Source organism: Balaenoptera physalus (assembly GCF_965194825.1).
Source record: "Balaenoptera physalus genome assembly, chromosome: 12".
Classification (NCBI taxonomy): Eukaryota; Metazoa; Chordata; class Mammalia; order Artiodactyla; family Balaenopteridae; genus Balaenoptera; species Balaenoptera physalus.
This window is the reverse complement of record NC_138897.1, coordinates 3,668,824-3,689,680: the sequence shown is the minus strand read 5'-3', so window position 1 is coordinate 3,689,680 and position 20,857 is coordinate 3,668,824. Positions and strand designations below refer to the sequence as shown.

Genomic DNA, 20,857 nt, shown 5'->3' with positions numbered 1-20,857 from the left:
GTGAGCACATCCTGCCCTTTACGTTCCCTTCTTGACCTTGCCATCATGTTGGTGCTGGAATTCCACATGCTGCGAATTCCATATCCAGCAATAGAATAGAGTCCAAATTCCCTGCACCCTTCCAGTCCCCTAGCCATCATCCCCCTGAAGTGGAAGACAGTGCCTTCTGCCGTTGCCTGGTGATGCTGCTGAGATTCAGAAGGAAGAGTTGTACGCCATCTGCCTTCTGTCTTCCTTTCTTCATCCATCCCAGCTCCACTGGTACTCCATCTACCAAAATTCCTCCTCTGTTAAGGTAGGTAGATGGCACCTTCTCTAATTTCAGAGGGAATATTGGTCATTTTGGTAGAGCTATGACAGTAGATTAAACACCTGTGCTTATCTTACCAGAAAATTCATTGTTAAAATTCTTGGAAGAAATAGCCCATGCTCACTGCCTGTCCTCAGTCCAACATAATTTTTTTTTCATATGATTTTGCTAAAACTCTTCTCCGTAATGACATGCCCACCATGTTAGCTGTGTTTAAGCCAGGATTCAAAATATATAAGTCATATACAGTTATCAACCACATTTCTTGAAGACCAAACACAATACATACTTACACCCTTGTTCAGAGTTAACACCTAAATTCCACATCTACTGCAGGAGCCCAGTGACAGTGAACTGGCCATCTACTTAACTTTGAGATTCTTTTCATCCTTAGAATTTGCGGAGTAGGCTGTAGTAGATCTTGATGTGTTCTTTCTATATACGACACCAAAATAGTTGATTTTACAAATATGGCATAAACCAGGCCTGTCTTAATAGCAGTGCATGAGAGAAAACACCTGAGAAATTTGGATTTCTCTATTCTGGTGAAACGGCTGGCTAAACAAACAGACCCCAATTGACCTCAATATGTAATGACTTAGAGAGTATGGACATTTATTTGTCTCACACACAGCAATTCTGAGGTGGGAAATTCAGGTTAACTGGGCACCTCTGCCCTGCAGGAGCCTTCCAGGACCCAGGTTTCTTCCCATTTTCTGCTCTGTCATCCCCAATACCCCTGTCATTTTCTGCATGGCTGGAGCTCAGTCACTCCATCTGGATTCCCGCCTGCAGAAAGAGGGAAGAGAGGAGACAGTTCTGAAGTCTTAATTCCCAGATCCAGAAGTGGCATCCATCACTTGTGTTCACGTTCCACTAGTCAGAACGTAGACATATCGTGCATCTAACTACAAGGAGAGTTGAGAAGTATAGTCCAACTAAGCATTTATGTGTTATGAGGCTACGATTTTGTTACCATTGAGACCAGGAGGATGGATTTTAGAAGACAGCTACCAATCTTCTCCTCAATGACCATCTTCTTCAATAGTATGTTTTTAGAAATAAGAGGGAAAAGCTAAATCCATTTTAGACAGAATTAATAGAATAAAATCCTTTGGGTCCTAAAAAATAATGACCTGATTGTCCTCTGCAAAGATCTGTCTCTTCTATATTATATTATTTAAAATTTTGGTGCTTTATTTTAAGAGGTGCAAAAATCACTCAGTGTCGTGCAAGCAGAATTGTTTACCAATTGTGTCACACTAAATACAGTTGAAAGGGGCATTTCACTTCGAGGAAAATAAGACTAAGAGGAAGCCTGGTTACTATGATAATTTTTTGAAAATCTATCATATAGAAGAGAAAGCAAGTTAGAAAAGGATGTTACAATAATTGTTGGAAGTTGACCTGGTACTTCTAAGATCTCTTCTGGAATGATATTTCTATGAAAAATAGTAATTCATTCAACATACCTTACCCAACATTTATTGAGTTTCTACTATGGGCCAAACACTTTGCTGAGTGCAAGACATACAATGGTGGGACATGACCTCGACTTCAAAGTCTGTATCCTGTCACATCACGTAGTGCATATTTTCAACTACATCTTCTATTTGCTTTAATAATTGAATCTCCTTAATCTGAAAGCATTTCAGATATTGCTCCTTTATATTAGCTTAGTTGACTGCTGGTGTTTAGTTATTTAGTTGCTGGATTATCACAGGATAGTCTAAAATCGAAACTATATCACTTTCTTTATTTCTTTTTTCTTTTGTAAAATTCTGTCTATGCTTTAGGAATTTTCTTTCAGAAAATCATGTTTTAAATGCCCAGTTAGAGAATACAATCTAGAATCAGGTGGTAAAGATAGCTTTCCAAAGGATTTGGACAATTTACTCGATCTTTTTCATCTTGAATTCTAAATTTGATTTATAGGGCTCAAGGGGATTAAAAAATGCTTTAAAATGCACATAGTATAGAAAGTCTGATTTTTATGTGAAACGAACTTTTCAAATCCACACTTCTTTTCCTACTCTTTGTATCAATGCTTCTTTTTGCAAGGTCATCATTACTATTCACCACACCAAGACAAAAGAAGGGAAAAAATAGTAGCACTTCTGATGCCTAAAGTACCCTAAATTTAGTTACAATCACTTACAGCGGTAAAGAAAAAATATAGTGAGAGAAACTTTGTGTGAGAAATTCAAAGCTTGTAATTAATCAATCTAAGCTAGGAAATCATAAATCCTTTCTGTTCTTTTTTTTTTTTTTAAACATACTTTCAGGAAGAAATGGGCATAGTAGATAAATAAATAAAATGTTGAAAATTATTCTTAAAGAAAGTCTATTACAGGTATAAGTTTTGAAATTATTACTTTGTATCGTTATAATACATGTATGTCAATAGTAATTTTTAAAGATACTTCAAAAATACGTAAGCATTTATATATGAAACTTTTTGGAAAAGCTCTTTAGAATGAGGACCTGGGGTGTGTTTATTCAGCAATTTAATGGAAACCTACAAACTTAACAAAAATGCCAATCCACTGGTCTCAGAACTGGATGTAGCTTTCCCACACCTGCCCATGGAATCTGAAAACTGGTCCAGTTCATCCTTAAGCTCACTTTTAGTGTAACTTTGGGCAGAGCATCTGTCTGCCTCATTCACTGCTGGGTCCTTGAAGTCAGTCACAGAGACTGGCACATAATAAACTCTCAGTAAATACTTGCCGAGTGAACACATGAATTAGGCATTTAGCAAAGATGTCCCGCCTCACTAGTAAGAGACATCACCATGATGGGTGTTCGTGGACGGGCTCTGAAGCACAGGGCTCCTGCCTGGCAAGAGCAAGGCAAACGTTCCTTGAAGCAGACATAACCTCTGGCAATATTGTGAGGTGACCTTTATATGTGTCCTTTGCCTTTTTTAAAAAAAAACAATTAACGTATAATTTATATACAATGAAAGGAACACATCTTGTGTGTTTGGTTTGCTGAATTTTGACAATTGCATGCACTTGTGTAACTACCAAACAAAACAAGGGCTAGAATACCTCCGTAACTTCTGAAGATTCCTTTGTGCTCCTTTCCAGGAATTCCCCATGCTGGCCTTCAACCCCCAGGTAGCCACCTTCCTGAGTTTTCTCACTGCAGACCAGGTGCCTGCCTTGTTCTTCAGATGTATGAAGACAAACAGCATGTCTACTTTGTGATGGCTCCTTTCACTCACAATAATATTTTTGAGATCCATATATCAAAAATTTGTTCCCTTTTATTAGTGGTGGTATTCCACTGTAAGAAAATACTATGGTTTATTTATCTGTTCTCTTCTCGGCAGGTATTTTGGTTGCTTCCAGGTTGGGACTATTTCGAGTAAGACTATTATGGATGTTCTTTTTTTAAATTGAAGTATAGTTCATTTACAATGTTGTGTTAATTTCAAGCATACAGCAAAGTTATACACATATAGTCTTTTTCAGATTCTTTTCCATTATAGGTTATTACAGGATATTGAGTAGAGTTCCCTGTGCTATACAGGAGGTCCTTGTTGTTTACCTATTTTATATATAGTAGTGTGTATCTATTAATCCCAAACTCCTAATTTGTCTCTCCCCCCTCATTATGAATATTCTTATATAAGTCTTTTTGTGGGCATATATTTTCATTTGTTTTGGGTAAATACTTAGGAATGGAATTACTGAGAGAGTCCTGATCTATGTTGATCTTTCTATGAAACTGCTAAACAATGTGATTATACCATTTTACACCCCCTCCAGCAGTATATACAGCCGTGCTCTACACCCTTGCCAACATTTGATGTTACCAATCTTTTTTATTATAACCATACCTAGGTGTGATAAGTTATTTCAATGTAGTATTCATTTTATTTCTCTGATGACTAATCGTGCAATATTTTAATGCATTAGCTTTTCATATATCTTCTACTGTTAAGTGTCTTTTCAAGTCTGATTTATTGGATTGTCTTTTAATTATTGATTTGTAGGAGTTCTTTGTGTATTCTGAATGCAAGTATTTTGTCAGTTATATGTATTGCAGTATTTTTTTCCAATCTGCAACTTGTCGATTCATTTTCTTAATAGTGTCTTCTTAGAAGTGGAAATTTTTAATTTTGGTGAAGTCCAACTTATTATTATTTTTTTATTATTAATGCTTTTAGTGTTCTTTCTAAGAAATGCCTGCCCATTCCAAGACAACAAAATCTCTCCTGTTTTGTTCTAGAAATTTTCTTGTCTAGTGTTGATATTTAAATATATAATTCATCAAGAATTAATTTCTTGTGTGTGGAGTGTCTAGAGTTCATGGTTCACTGTTTTCCGTATATCCAGTTGTTCCAACACCATTTGTTAAAATAACTTTCTATTCTCCAGCGAAATGACTGAGAACCTTCCTTGCTTGAAGATAAAGTAACTGTATATTTGTGGGTCTATTTCTGGATTCTCTTCTGTTCCATTAATCTATTTTTCTATCATTACACCAATACCACATTCTCTTGAAAACTCTAACATTATAGTAAGTCTTGAAATCAGATAACATAAATATTCAAACTTTGTTTCCATTTATGACATTGTTTTGTCTATTCCAAATCTTTCGCTTTTAGATATAATAGTATATTTTATAATTTATATAGTACATAATATATAATATATGATATATAATATATAGGTACACACATATACACAACATTTGCCAGTTGCTTCCCCCAAAGCCTATCCCCCTGCTGGGAACATTATTGGGATTGTGCTGAATTTATAGATGAATTGCAAGTGAATGGGCATACTACATGATTGTGTCTTCTAATCTATGAACATGGTATACTTCCTCATTTATTTAGGTCTCTATATACTCTCCAAGTGAAATCAGTCCCCTCAAGGAGAGCTGTGGAGCTTTGTCCTCACAGCCTGCCCCCCCTCCCCCCACCACCGGGAAGCACATCTGTGACTGCACAGGAGCAGAGGTCCAGGACAGTGACATGCTTCTCCTGGAATAACAACTCCTGCTCTAGGGGCAGGTGCTGGGAGGGGGGCACGTGGTAGCTCCCGGTTTTCTATGCTTGCCCCTACTTGTAAACCTCTGAACTGTGAACAAGTAGGGGTGGAAGCAGTTGGGACCCCAGTGTTCCCAGCCTGCTGCCCTTGGGGTAGATCTCCCACCTGCAGGGAAGGGACAGGTGGGGAAAGAGAGATCTGGTCCTCTTGGCCATGCTTGCCTGCAAAAGAGCTTCTACAACATGGGGTCAGGGGAGATTAAAAGTCTTAGTGGCTTGCCCTTCCTATGGTGAAATCATATCTGGGGATAGAGGTAGACCCCATCTTCCTGGCTGTGCCCATCTGTAGTAGAGGACCCAAGTGGAGCTTCTGTAACACTGACTTTTTGCAGGGAGAGAATAATGCCACATACTCTTGCTGTTCTTACTGAGATGTAGTAGATTTTCTTGAATAAATGTTTCTTCATTTTCTGTATGCCCTTAGGACAATTTCCAGAGATTTTAAATACTTGATTTTAATGGTTTTTACCAGTTAAAAGGTTGTTTTGCTGGGGAGACGGTCTGATGGGCTCACTCCACCATGCCAAAAGTCTCACATCTAAGCTCACTGGTTTTTTGATGTCTTATTTTAAGAATGAATCAGCCATGAGGAAAGATGGCTCTTCCTGAAGCCATGATTACTGGAAGGAAGCCATGGTTACTGGAAGGAAGCCTATGGACAAAGAGTGGAAATTGCTCCAAGCTTCTCCTCACCCAAAGCTCACTCTCCCCAGAGCTCCTCAGTTGCCCCTCAGCTGCTCATGCCGTAGGGTGCTGAGTGACCTGCCCAGATCTGTCTTCTTTCATGATTAGCATTCTGGAATATGTCGCTGACATTCACCAATTACATCATTCTCAGTTCTAAAGATCCTGCTCAGTATTTGATCCCCACCCCCCAGGTCAGGTGCTCTGGGTTTCCTTACATGGCAATAAGGTCAACTCATGGAGGAATTAGTGTTCGTGTACTGATGGAAGCACCTGAAGGAATCTCTGGGCTGCTTTCTTCCCCACCAGGTAGCACATACGCAGCCGGATAATGGGCTTTGAGGGATGACATTCCCATTTTTATAGTCTTAGACAGTGGTTTCCAAATTTTGTGACTATGGCAAAGCTTTCACCATACCAAAAAGAAATGAGAAATAACACCAATTGCAATGAGTTTTTATAAGGCTAAATTTAATCACTTTAAAGGATTGATTCTGGGCTTGAATCTTCCTATTTTTGTTAAAATGACCTTTCTGTAATGAAATATTGGTTGTAGTAGATGCTAGTTTTGCTTGGTTTAATTTTAATATTATTATTATTTAATATTCTTGCCTAACATGTGTTACTAAATATGTTTTGCAAATGTCACTGTTTCCGATGTCAGGGACCTGCAGCTCTAACCCACGAAGGTAACTAAAAATGGACATTTCACATCAAATTAGAGACAACAGTAGTCCTATTGAACCCACTGAAGAAGGCATTTGGGGCCATGAAGAGATTTTCTCCACCACTTAAATCTACATATCTGATGCAAGATCTCATAGTGGTGTTCTATTAGAGAAATTAGGACAAAGAGTTTTAATCCATTTGACAATTTGACTTTTGCTCACATAGACATCCTGCTGAAACCAAAGTCTTGTTAAGTCAGAATAATAACATCACTCTCATCATCTTCCCCGGTATACGATTTTGATAAAGAAGAAAATCTGATTAGTCTTAACAGTTTACTCACCATATAAGAGACCACTTATTTTTCAGTGCTAATTTCTAGGAAGCTATAAGGAGATTTTTTGTTATTAAGGAATAATCATCCAGTTCATTTAACAAACTCTAAAAAGCATATAAAACAGATCACTTGCCAAAAATAGAACCACACATTTAACTTTCTACATTTTATAATTTTAGTAAATAAGAAGAATTTGCATTATTATGGCAAATCTGTCACTAAAAATTACCTAACTTTGCTACATTAATTTATTGGGAAAGGTTTGGTTAAATCAGGTGTCCTACAATAAGTACATAGAAAGTATATAAATTTAGTAAAATCATATTCTATGAACTGAAATATGTAAAGATCCCTGAATGTGTCTTGTTTCCCTTTGTGAGGTAAGTTAATGTTTTTATTAGCCTTTTGCTATCATTCAGATCCCATTTTTAGAATCTAGCTTATTTGGTAGTTCTATGTAGTCACAGGTTACTATCTGACCATGATGAGAAATAAGAGTGCTACTAAGGAGCTTATTAAAAGTTCCAATGATTTCCTTTTTCTCGTATCTTCATCTTTCTACATAACTTCGTTTTTCATTGACAAAAGATACTAGAACCTGGAAATTTCCTGAGCCCCATTTGACCATTTTACGATTGAATAGTAATTTGAGTCAAATTGTCTAAGAATGTCTTTCCTGACAATGATGGTGATGGTGATGATGATGATGATGATAGTTTTCCTTCTAGAGCGAATAACCTGAGAATTTCCATCTGCCAGAGCAACCTTCTCACCCCTGGGTGCATAGTGCTTCATGAAGAGAAATTTGAAACACTGGAGGTGCTTGAGCCCCACCCCAGAGATTATGATGGAATTGGTATTTATTTTAAAATAAAAAGCACCTGATGTGGTCCATCTGAGCTGCCAAGGTTGAGAATTAGCGCTCTGGGGTTGGTCATTCCCTCAGTAACTGTTATGTCTCAGGGAAATGGCCTAACCTCTCTGAGCACCTAGAAAATAGGAACAATCACTGTCCTTCCTAACTGACAAGTCAGGTCTGTTTCAATCAAGCAATAAATGATTGTTTGCTAATGTACCCTAAAAACTGAATGGTGATTATGTAAAATATTGTCAACTGTGACCAATGCCTAGGTAAAATGAGGAAGATATAAGACTATTGATCTTGCTAGTTTGACATTATGTTTTCTATAAACCCAAACCTGTATGATGCATGGAAAAAAACCTCTTCAGTTACTTTTGTTCTACATCATGGATTCACTTCAAGTTTCGCAGAAGGTTTGGACATTGTATTTTAACATATCTTCTAAGAATGGAACACATCGTTAGTTTCTTGGATCTCAGAGAGTCACAGTACAAAACTTTCCTTCCTTTGTCCCACCCTAAGCAATCTAACTAGTTCTGGGAAGGGACCCAGAACACATAAATTTAAATATGAAGAATATATACATAAGATAATGGAACAGTTGCCAACAAATATATTTCCAGAGCAGAGCTCCAGCTACACGCCGGATTACATGGTGCAAAATAGTCTCATAATAAGGTTGATAATCAGAATGCTAGAGAATCACAGAAAAAAATCGGATACCCTTTTATTTGCACAAGTCACATTAAATTTCAGTGACATTTGATCAAAGGATACATATATGAATAGCCTATTAAGAATCTGATTGTTCTGAATAATGAATGTTTGAAACATTTTTTTCATATTTAAATCATACTGGCTATATACTGGTCCTTACGAACTCCAAAATTTGGATTAGCCTTTGGAATCCTTGATAGAGGAATCTGGCTTTTCATGGGCTTCAAGGGACTCCAGGCAGCAAACAAAACGGAGAATTGCTGGTACAGCTGAGGAAGAAGAAATTTGAGTTGATGCTAAGAGTTGCGCCTTTGAAGTTTTTTCAGAATTCCACAGGGCCCATGGATATGAGAGATTTTCGTCTACTTGAAATATTTGTTTATTTTATTTTTATATATAAAAAATAGATACAAATAAATATAAATACACTTTTATTAAGAATTATATTTTATTATATTTATATAAATTTTAAATTATTATTTATCTTAAAAACCTACATTTTAATAGATGTCCGTTACTATTTTGATTTGGCACGTAATACAAGATCAGAACTTGCGTACCGAAAAAAAAAAAGAAAAGTTCTTCCTTTGATAACCCTGGAAAGAAGGGGTTCCTTGCCTGCATTCTGAGTGCTACTCCCAAGGGTGGGTTACTTCCTGTCTTCTAAATTCAGATACAAATACATTCACGATGCCGAATACAAGTAAAACATTTTCTTTTCATTTAAATGTGTTTATAAATTGCATGAAATGATTCCAGCTTATAGCGTTCCTTTGGCAAACATTGGCAGATACAGATTTTTGTCACATAAATCAGTTGTAGTCTGAGCCAAAGACTCTCTCGCTCTCTCCCACAGATTTGACAGAAGTGTACACAAGAGCTAAACAATGCCAAGACTAATATTGTTTTAAATAGATATATGCTACATTTTAAAAGGAATAAATGTCAAGTTGGGCCTACTGGAGCACAAGTAAGTTATGCAGCACTCAGGAAGCAGAATGCAATGCTGTTTTGCCAATCTATTTACACACTGATTGATAACTATTGACTTTCTAATTAACCTTTCAGATAGGTTAAAAAAAAATCCATGGACCCCCATTTTTCCCAGGTGGCCTGGCTTTCCCCAGTGACCCCCTCGCCCCCATGCCCCAGGCACAGCTGTGGCTCTCTTCCATGCTGGCCCGTGGATGGCCACCCTGCCTTTCTCTGTCCCTCCATGCGTTCCCCCCACCTGCTCCTCAGCTATTGATTCTTCCCTTACCCTGACTTCTTTCCTGCACACTCTCCCTGTGTGATCTCACTGACTTTCACAATTTCAGTTACCATCTGTGTTACTTTCCTAGGGCTGCCACAACAAAGTACCACTCACAGAGTGGTTTAAAACAACAGAGATTTATCGTCTCCCCATTCTGGAGACTGGAAGTCTGGAATCAAGGTGTCAAGAGGGCCACACTCCCTCTGAAGGCTCTAGGGAAGGATACTTCTTGCCTCTTCCAGCTTCCCGTGTTGCTGGCATCCCTTGGCATTTCCTGCATCGCTCCACTCTCTCCCTTGGTCATCACATGGCCTTCTGCGTGTGTCTCTCACTTTACATGGCTGTCTTCATATAAGGGCACCCATCACTAAATTAGGGGCCCACCCTATTTCTGTATGACCTCATCTTAACTAATTACATCTGCAATCGCCTTATTTCCAAATAAGGTCACATTCTGAAATACTGGGGATTAGGAATTCGACATATTTGGGGGGGGAACATGTTTAACCCACGACACCATCTTTATACCGCAGAATCCTAACACTATCCTTCCTGTCTGGACCTCCCTCACTCTTAGATTTTAGACTCCTAAGGTCATTTTGTCTTTTCTGGTGGGCATTTCAAGCTAGATGATCCATGGATATGTCATAATCAGTATGTCTGCATGGGACTGCATTATCCCATATTCTGTGTTCCCCTCTTGCAGCCTCCATTCTCGGTTGGTTGGCATATCCAGGTACCCACTCCAGAATGATGGGTACCTGGGTCATTCCTGGCTGACCAGTCAGCTGCAGCTCTGCGTCTGCTTCACTTGCTGTCATGTGCCACTGAACTCCCTGCCTGGAGGAAGCACTTATTTCCTGAACCACTTGGAGTGCTGCCACTGACAGCTTCTCCAGAAATCGCGTTCAGCTGGAAAGAAATGTCTTGCCCAAAGTTTTACATTGCACCATGACTGGTTGTAGCAGAGACATAAAGGCCCAGCTTCCCTGCCCCAACTTGGGACAACTTTCAACAGCCATCCCAGCTTCAGCTTTGCCCATGGGTTGGCTGAAACCTTTGCGGAAGATACAAGCCCAGTTTCCACTCTACTCAGCCTTCCTTTCGTCCCTCCTTGTACAGATGTTGGGCTGGAGCCCCCGTCATCAACTTCCTGCTGCTCGTCTCTGTTTCACAGCCTTCTAACAGGTTTCTGAGCCAGTTCACACAGCTGACCAATGGGCCAAGGCCACTGGTGTACAGGGATGGTGTACTGGGTGTAAGAAATGCAGTAGTTGGGCAAGCACATCAGGCACTTAATAAATACGGGGGAAACAGCAAAGATAAGGACAGGGGAATTGGATAGCTATTGCTGGGTGCAGTGAGACTTTAGGAAAAAGTGATAATAAAAGTCTGAGAGTAATTAAGGCTAAGTGTGAAAAGCAGAAGTCCCCCTTGGCAACTTACAAAGACTCTCATGTGCTGTAGGTGGTGGGTTGTGAAGCTGAGGACCAGGAAGAGGACCCCAGAGAAAGTGGAACTCCCAACCTAGGCAGATAGGCTGGGTCTGGGTCAGGGCCCTGATTGGGAAGGAATGGGACCCTGAGTCAGAACACAAAATCGCATTGATGCACTTGAAAATCTTATATCCCCAGAGTCCCCTAATCCTCAGATTGCAGACCTACTGGACACCTCCCACTTAGAGGCTGGCCCTCTTCCATTTGTTAAAGACACAGGGCCTCTTCCTTGACAGGGTCTGCCCCTTCTGCCCTCTTGGACAACAACGCAGTAACTAGGGGGCATCACATGGACATGGACACTTGGCTGGGGAATGACTGGGCCCCCTTGAGGGAGGCAAGGGACACTACACCAAAGGAGGGCGGGGCCCAGGCAATGTGTACCCCTAGGAGATGAGACGGTGTATAACATGAGTGGATTTTGTCGCTGCTGGTTGAAGATCCGGGAAGGTGGGCAGAAGGTAGTGTTACAAAAGAGAGAGCTTATTAATGAGGGGGTACGCTTTTCAGATACAGGATTTAGGATTTAAACCTTGGCAAAGACCTGAGGGAAGGTGCTACCAAACTTATGAATGCTCTTCAGAAGCTTGGAGAAAGCAACGGCCCAACTAAGTGAAGTAGCTGTGCTGGGCTCGTGAAGCATCGGTGAAAGAAGTGATCAAAGGCTCCGAGAAGTTGGCATGTAAGAGTTGATGTGCAATGTGACATTAGGCCCTTTTGAGAAGGAGCACATGCGTGTGTGTGTGTGTGTGCGTGTGTGTGTGTTTGGGGAGAGGCTGTGGGAAGTAGATCATCAGTGCAAATTGATGGAAACAGAAAATCTACTTCTAAATCTCCAAAGTCTTGTACTCTGTATGGTTGTAATTTGTCTAAAGTTTTCTGTAGACTTCGGTGTCCATATCTTTATTTATTTTTTGATTGGTGGGAGGAGCACGTGATTATGAAATTCACCATCTTTTTCTTTCATAAGAAGGAGCTTCGTGATGGGAGTGGACATGAATAAAGTCCAAACACCTAAAACTGGAATAAAAGGCACTCTGGAAACTGATCTCTCTATACCCTTTTTAAAAAATAGTCTTTATTTTTTAGAGCAGTTTTAGGTTTATAGCCAAATTGAGAGGAAGGTGCAAGGATTTCCCTTTATTCCCTGCCTCCACACATGCGTACCCTTCCCTTACTATCAACAACCCCACCAGGTGGTACATTTATTAAAATCTATGAACCTACATTGACACGTCATCACCCAAGGTCCATAGTTTACACTACGGTTCACTCTTGGTGTTATACGTTCTATAGGTTTGGACAAATGTAAAATGACATGCATCAACCATTCTAGAATCACACAGAATGTTTTTAGGTTTCGCCCTAAAAATCCTCTGTGCCCCACCTATTCATCCTCCCTCCCTTCTAACCCCTGGCAACCCCTGACCCTTTCACTGTTTCCATGGTTTTAGAATCATACAGTATGGAGCCTTTTCAGATTGACTTCCTTCACTTAGTACCTTTTCAGTCTCATCTGTCATAGCTCACTGTTTCACAATTTAAATTTCAGTAGTTTAAAACATGTATACTTTTTCACATACAACATGGTGTGTGTCTGCGCCTCGGTGAATCCTAACTCCCTGGCTTGAAAAGTCCTTCTCTTCTGCTCTTAGCCTGGCTGAGCCTTTCTCTTGTCCACTGTGGGGACAGCATCACCTCCTCGGAGCCATCTCCAACCATCCTACCTTTCTTGGAGTTATGATTTCCCTCTTCAACACTCTCATAATACTCTATGCGTATTTATCATTACATTTATTGAGGTTGATCACAGATGTGTTCACATTTTGCTTAAACCCCTACCTGACCTTTGCATGCAGGAAGAGTGTCGAGCCATCTTTGCCCTCCAGGTATCAGGCACAGTACCTGGCACACAGTAGGAAAACAATCAAAGTTTCTATGATGTACTGAAAGGCTCTGAGCATCGTAATGAAGAAATGACAAGGAAACACATTCAGTCATCTGGATGTAAGTAACATAAGGGAGGACAGACATCATCTAAATGATATGTGGCTTGAAACAGCTTTCACAAACCAGGTATCATTCCTCAAACCAGAATGGGACACAAGGGCTCAGCAAGGAACAAGGTTGCAGGTAGTCTCTCTTCTTGGTTGGCTTGAGGGGGCAGCAAAACATGGCAGCCTGGAGCAGGACACAGCCTTATGGGACTGAGAAGTGGTGGCAGAGAATTTCCTCTGGAAGGCAAGATGTGAGCAGGAGCAGGGAAAGGAGTGGCAGGTGCCATGATTGACAGATGTTTGGGGAGCATCCAATTAGATGCTCAAAAGGGAAACGTTGGCAGTTCTCCTATTGGATCAGTGTGGGTTATTGACCCAAGAGTCTGTTAAAGTGATCAACTGAGGACCACAAACTGGTGGAGAAATTTCCCCCTATCATTAGGCATTCTTTATAAACATAATTTTAGTGACTGCTTAATATTTCCTATAAGACTTGGTCATTTGCTATTTTACTCTCTATTTGCTACCAATGTTCATTTCCAGTTTGGTACTTTTATTAAAATAATACTCCAACGAGTTCACTTGTTCATACTTTCTTTTGCATTTCCATTTGCTCAGTTATTAGAAGTAGAATTATTAAGCCAGTAAGTAGGAACACATTTTTTACCTCTTTGATTTAAATTTTTGAATGTGTAAAACATTTAAGTGGTTCATAAATCAAAAATATATAAAAAGATACATCCAAAGAATGCTCACTGCCTATTTCTATGCCCTCCACCCACCTCCACCCACCTTGTGGACCACCATTTTAATTAATTTCTTATTTATCTTTCTTTTGTTTCTCTTTGTAATAATGTGAAATATATATATATGTACTCTTATTTTTCCTTCTCTCTCACACAAAGGTAGCATCATATACAAAATTCTATATCTTGCTTTTTTTTTTTTTAAATTTATTTATTTATGGCTGTGTTGGGTCTTCGTTTCTGTGCGAGGGCTTTCTCTAGCCGCGGCAAGTGGGGGCCGCTCTTCATCACGGTGCGCGGGCCTCTCACTATCGCGGCCTCTCTTGTTGCAGAGCACAGGCTCCAGACGCGCAGGCTCAGTAACTGTGGCTCACGGGCCCAGCCGCTCCGTGGCATGTGGGATCTTCCCAGACCAGGGCTCGAACCCGTGTCCCCTGCATTGGCAGGCAGACTCTCAACCACTGCACCACCAGGGAAGCCCCTCTTGCTTTTTTTAAACTTATTTTTTCATAAAGACCTTTCTCATTCTTTTTTTTTAGTTTTTCTTTTCATTTTAAAAAACTTTCTGAATAATACACATTCAATTATATACATTTTTATAAGACATGCATATTCAACATTCAAATTTTTCATCTTCTAATATTTTATTTTATTTTTAATTGAAGTATAGTTCATTTAAAATATTGTATTAGTTTCAGGTGTACAACATAGTGATTCAATATTTTTATGGCTGCATGATATTCTGTTACGTTGTTGTATGATAATTTATTCAAATTTTATTTCTTTATTGATGCTTATTTGGATTGAGTCAGTCTTTTGCTTTTATAAATAATGATGCAATGAATAATCTTGTTCTTATGCTATTTTATATTTGATGTGGTGAGCCATCACAGTAGGTTCCTAGGTTCCTAGAAATAAGACTACTAGGTCAAAGGAGAAATGCACATGTAATTTTGTTAGGTATCTCAAATCTTCTTCCTTATAGCTTATAACATTTTAAATAATTTCTTTCATATGAGAGTTCCTATTTCCCTATAGCTTTGCCAACACAATGTATTAGAAGACTGTATGAACACTTTTAACCCACATCACCAAATTTATTTCCCCAAATCTGTGCCAATTTGTATCGGTATGACCTGGCGGGTAAGAACTGCAGCTGCATCTCAAAAATTGACATTCTGGGTGTCTTCTGAGATGAGTGACCAGAGAATGAAGAGCCATGTCATATGGGGAACATAGGGTCCTATTGGGGTTGATGGGTTGGGACAAGTGTTCATCATCTGGGACTAGCCATCTTTGCAGAACGTATCCCTGGCTTCTTCGCAATAAATACTAATTATTGGGAAGAAACGCCCATAAATTCCCTAACACTCCCTAAGACTCTGGTTGGGAACCACTGAAAAGAACAGAGATTCCAAGATTAGGGAAAAGGAGACCCAGAGAGACATGGTAGCTGTCTGCAAATGTGTCAAACCAGTCAGGTGCCAAGTGCAAGAGAACATAAGCATGTCCCAGGAATAAACAGGTTTTAGTTTAACATAATAATAATTTTCCAAAACCAAGATTTGCCAATGTTGGGATGAGGTCTCCGGTCTATCAGTGCTCTCCACGTGGAAATTTTAAACAGGAACTGCATGGCCATCCTTTAGGAACTCTGGAAAAGGAATCACCATATGGAATGAGAGGTTGGCCTGGCTGATTGTATTTGTAGGATGCTTTTTTCATAAAACAATTCTTTTTTTCTTCAAAATGCCCCTGAAACTTTCAGTGTTGAAAGGTCCTCTGCCCTCACTTCCTTCCTGACACTTGAATTTCTCTTCAATAAGTATGACACTCAGACACGTAGTCTACCCTTGAAACTCCCTGAGGAAAACAAGCCCCCTGATTCCCAATATTTTTCCTTTACAAAAAAAAAGAAAAATTTTCATTTTTCTAAATATTGAATTTCCTAAGAATGAGTTTGAATTTTCACCTAGCCAGGAAAAAATGGTATTGGGATATTTGTAGTGACTAAAGCAACAAACGGTACTTTTTTTTACTGTCTTCTATTTAAAAAAAAACAAAACAAAACAATCAAACAAAAAAACACCTTGTGGAACAGCCTCTTTGAGAATACAGATAACTTTTGATAGAATTTTCTAGTAAAAATAAACCTGGTCTCATGTCTCCTAGACCTGTGATTCTAGGTATGCCACTGAATTTGACCTGGTAAGATGTATAGCAAACAGCTTTATTGCACTAAAACTTGAAATACAAGCTTCAATCTGGGTACCCACTCAAATGGATTAATTCCTATATTTAAATGGACTCAGGTATTGCTCTTCTGCAGCTGGGTGCTTTTTTCCTTTACTAATCAAAGTTTAAAAATGGAGCAATTAAAAAGAAACTAAAATATTGCAAGAACTTAGTCCTTTGTATGCTGGGGGGGGCATTTTAATTTTATTTTATTACTTTTTATTCCAAACATAACATAAACCAAAATTAATTACAGCAATTACATAAATTATTTGAAAATACACAATTCCAATAATTTCAGTGGTTGTATATTTAACGAATCCATATTGTCCACATGTTCTTTGCCAGCCTGTAAATGCGAGGGGAGAAGCCATAAAACCCGCTCAGATAGAAGAAGCATCTGCTTAGGTTTTTAGCCCATCACCACTAACCCTGATTGCTAGCGGGGTCTCCACCTGCCCTAAGACAACCTACTGGGCAACAATGAAATCAAGTGTTGCTATAGGGAAGGGCCAGTCCACCTAAACACCTGGCCACAGAAAGTCAGACTTTAATAAAACAAAAGGACTAACTGAGGCTGAGAAACATTGGGGTGACATGGGGAAAACAATTCACCCCAGTGCTGATTCCACCGCTGTGAGACCCAGGACAAGCACTTTGCCTCTTTGGGCTCATAATGATTTTTTTTTTTTCTAAAATGGGGAGGCTCTCTCTAGATCCATGTTGTTGTAATTTACTTGACTACAGTAAGTCCTTCTCTTGTTCTGGAACTGCAAATAATGTTTGAAAGGTTCACAGGATCCATTTTACTGGGAATGGACCCTAAGAACCTGAAGACTGTCTTCATATTTGGCGATCTAAGGGTTACATCAGAATAAGACTCCAGGGAATTCCCTGACGGCCCAGTGGTTAGGACATGGAGCTTTCACTGCCATGGTCCAGGTTCAACCCCTGCTCGGGGAACTAAGACCAAAAAAAAAAAAAAAAAACAAAAGAAAAAGAAAGAAAGAAAAAAAGAACAAGACTCCAGATGCCGTTAGAGGCAGTTCAGACCAGAAAAGTCTTGGGGAAGCCTCCTCCATGACACCTGAAAATCTTCTCAGGTGCTCCCCTCCTCGGCTCTTTCTGGCAGGTCCAGCCTAGGCACTAGACTCTGTAGGACCTCCACCCAACTGGGAGTCAAGGATTGTAGGTTCCTCTAGAGCAGAGAGGAGCCTGGCAGAGAAGGAGCCCACAACAGAGGGGCCCAGTAGATGGGACCCACTTCAGGGAGACCTCGGGGTATTGTAGAAAGCAGAAGAAAGAAGGATTGGGGGTGAGGAGAAACGTGTGCAGAAGGAGGAATGGAGTTGCCCTGGTTGCAAATGCAAAGCCTTGCTCTGTGGATGGGATTATAGCTTTTGCAAGGAGTCTTGATGGGAGGACATAGCCCACCCTGCTTTGTTATAATCACCTTTAGAAATAGACCCATTTGTCCATTTTTAAAGCCATTTTTAGTCCCTTGCAGAAAACTATGATATTAGCAAGAGAAAGAGAACTCAGAATCAGTGCTTATATTGAAAAACGATTTTAGATTTAAGTGAATTCAAAGTGAATATCGATTGTTCACATTGACTTATAGAGCCACTCTACCTTAAATGAACAACTTTTAGCTCCATTTAGAAGCATATAAGTTATATATCAGACTCCTCTACACCAAAAAGTTATGGTCATTTAAACAGACTGCTTCAAACAGACAAGTTCATGGGTCTAGATACAGTTGAATCCAAGCAGAAAACAGGATTATTTTACTGATGATAATTTTCTAAAAATTTTGTCTGAAAGAATGTCTATTGCCAGAGAAAGTGAAAAGATTAAAATAAAAAAATAGTTTTGATACTTTTAACATCGTTTAGGTATTTATTCATTCAGTTGTCACACAGGAGCTAGGAAAACTTTATCACATGAGACATACAATGCATTCTGTGATGGCCAACACCATTTTTGGCCACTGTTTTCTTAAGCTGAGTTTTTCATCTCATGAGTTATCCATATTGTTGATGACCAAGACCATCCCAAAGCTAGTGGGCTTCCTCTAACTCCTACCTTTAGCTTCTAGGTATACAGGTCAATAGTTAGGGTGAGGCTCTCCGTACCAAATCTGAATAATAACTTAAATACATGTGAACATGTGTTTTACAAGTTACCAAGAACAGACATGGGAATCAATGTAAACATTTTCATTGACAAACCTACATACCAATGATCTTCTATGCTGCAAATAATTTTCTTTACACTTTTTCTGCCTTTAAATACATAAAAAGCCTGGGTCCGAGAAATAGTTTGGAAAATTGCAAATTGATATTCCTTTGACTTTCTTTGTGCTTGTGTCTTAGCAATAGCCCGTTTTCCTTTCTGAGCTGACCAACAGTCATTTTCTTCTCTTCAAGGTGGTCTTTTGACAAGAGCTGAAGTGCCTTTGCAGTGGTCCCTTCTGGGTCTGAGGCTACTGTAAAATCTTGGTCAGTAGGTGTTTAATATAAATATTGACAGTGGTTTATGCGGTACCGATTCATAATAGACTAGAGGTAACAGTATCGAGCACTTTTCATGATTTGCTTTCCCAATCACTTAACAAATAATGGCATTTGTCTAGAAAGAAAGTCTAAAAGTTAAATACAAAAGCGATGAGTTCTTACAAGGTAGTTAAGTGTTAAAACGAACCCAGCTATAAAGTAGATTTATATGGCCTTAAAGATCCCAGTCTAAACAGAAGAAAAAAAGAACAAGGTGTACTGCTCAGTAATAGGCAGCTTGTACATATAGAAAAGGCGTGTGTTGATTGACATGCTCTTTAGGCCCGCATACACTTTCCAGAGAAAGCTCAAACATTATATTGGTTTTCTGAGGGTCGCATAATGAAATAGATAAACAAATCCTATGGGAATGTCCTTCAAATTTGATTCGTAACTACAAAGTGAATTTATGCGTAAACATCTTCAAATGTAAACAAACTAAGGCAAGTCAGAGGAGAGAGAATGGATTCTGCTTTCGTTTTCCTTCTAAGTAAACTTTAGGAACCTAGGTTTATTCTCTCTTCTTCTACCACTGTACCTCCCACCCCAGTTAACAAAATGCAACATTATCTCTTAAAAGCTATTTTTTTAAAAAGTGAACATAACAGTATTGCCAGGTACTTGGAGGCTGATGAGGAGGCCAGAAGCTCTTGGAGAATCCAAGGTGACACTCCTGTTCATTCCTTGACAAATGAGGTGATGGTGGGAATTTCTAGAAAGGTAAAACCATTGTCTTTATTTAAATCTAGAAAGGAAAGAATTAAAACAACAACAACAACAAAACTACACAAAGTGTACTATCCTAGTGTCTCCAGGACAATCTAAGAAATAAATCACACCCAAATAAGGTACCATTAGTGATAATAGACAAAGCTTTAGTTTCCAGTTGGAAGTGATTAAATTGCCATGAGCAAAGAACTAATGAAGGAGAGATTATGTTATTGATGCCTGAAAAGTGACTCATGATTAAGCAAGAGTAAAGTGAGGGTAAAATTCTGGAAAGTATTATTCTTGCCTAGGTGTTGTTATGTTTGTGAGTTAAAGCTGTTGACCTCGTCTTAAACCGTGTAGGGATATCTGTGTGTGCTTTAAAAAACTTTAATGGACCTGCTGACAGGATGTTCTGACAGCTGTTTCCTCAGGTGGACTTTGTTTTCTGTGTATTTGCATAAGAAATATAACCACCCTGTTTTGATAGGCATTCAGCATTTTGTTTTAATGCTAATTTGCTACTTGACCTTTTGCTTCCTAAACTAAGAATACTTAGTGCTCACAAATATTTGGGAATAAAATGTTTCAGAGGTAGATCATAAACCATCCTAAGATTATCTTTTTAGGCTAATAAAAAACAATTTCCTTGGAATCTAGTATGGGCGTCCATAGAAATTTCAGTTACCTAAATACCTGAAGTGGTAAAAGAAGGCTGCCCATTAAATAGGAAGAGAGACCCATTCAGATATTAAGTGGCGTTTTCCTCACATAGTTAGAAAAGTAACATGGAGTGTAATTTTGTATGACTACATTTTCAATAACTATTGCACTATCTCATTTGGATTTTTTTTCTATCAAGTAAAAATTGCTTGATAATCATTTTTTGTAATTTTTCTGAAATCACTTCACTCTAGATATACATCTAAATGGAAAATAATTGTATGTGGAAAACAGTGATGCTTATGACCTTCAAGGAGGAAGCCATAAGTTGAATTTCCAAATATTGAAAACGTACACAACAGAATGAGAGAAGGAATTGGGCATTCATAAGCAATCACATTAATTGGGGAATACTGAAAATTTCAGTGCTCAGTTTTTCTCATACCAAGAAATACCGGTGTTTAGACCTAACATATCAGGTTAAAATGGGACTTTCAAATGAGAAAGTCACTTAACCTCAATCTGCTTATGTACAAAATCAGTTTACAGGGCTTCCCT

General features: G+C 39.0%; 1 long non-coding RNA gene across 1 annotated transcript in view; it reads left to right on the top strand.

The window, feature by feature from the left end:
* The window catches only part of LOC309639751, a 303,099-nt gene that overhangs the window by 31,975 nt on the left and 250,267 nt on the right, over positions 1 to 20,857 (top strand). The gene's annotated exons all lie outside the window — the stretch shown is intronic.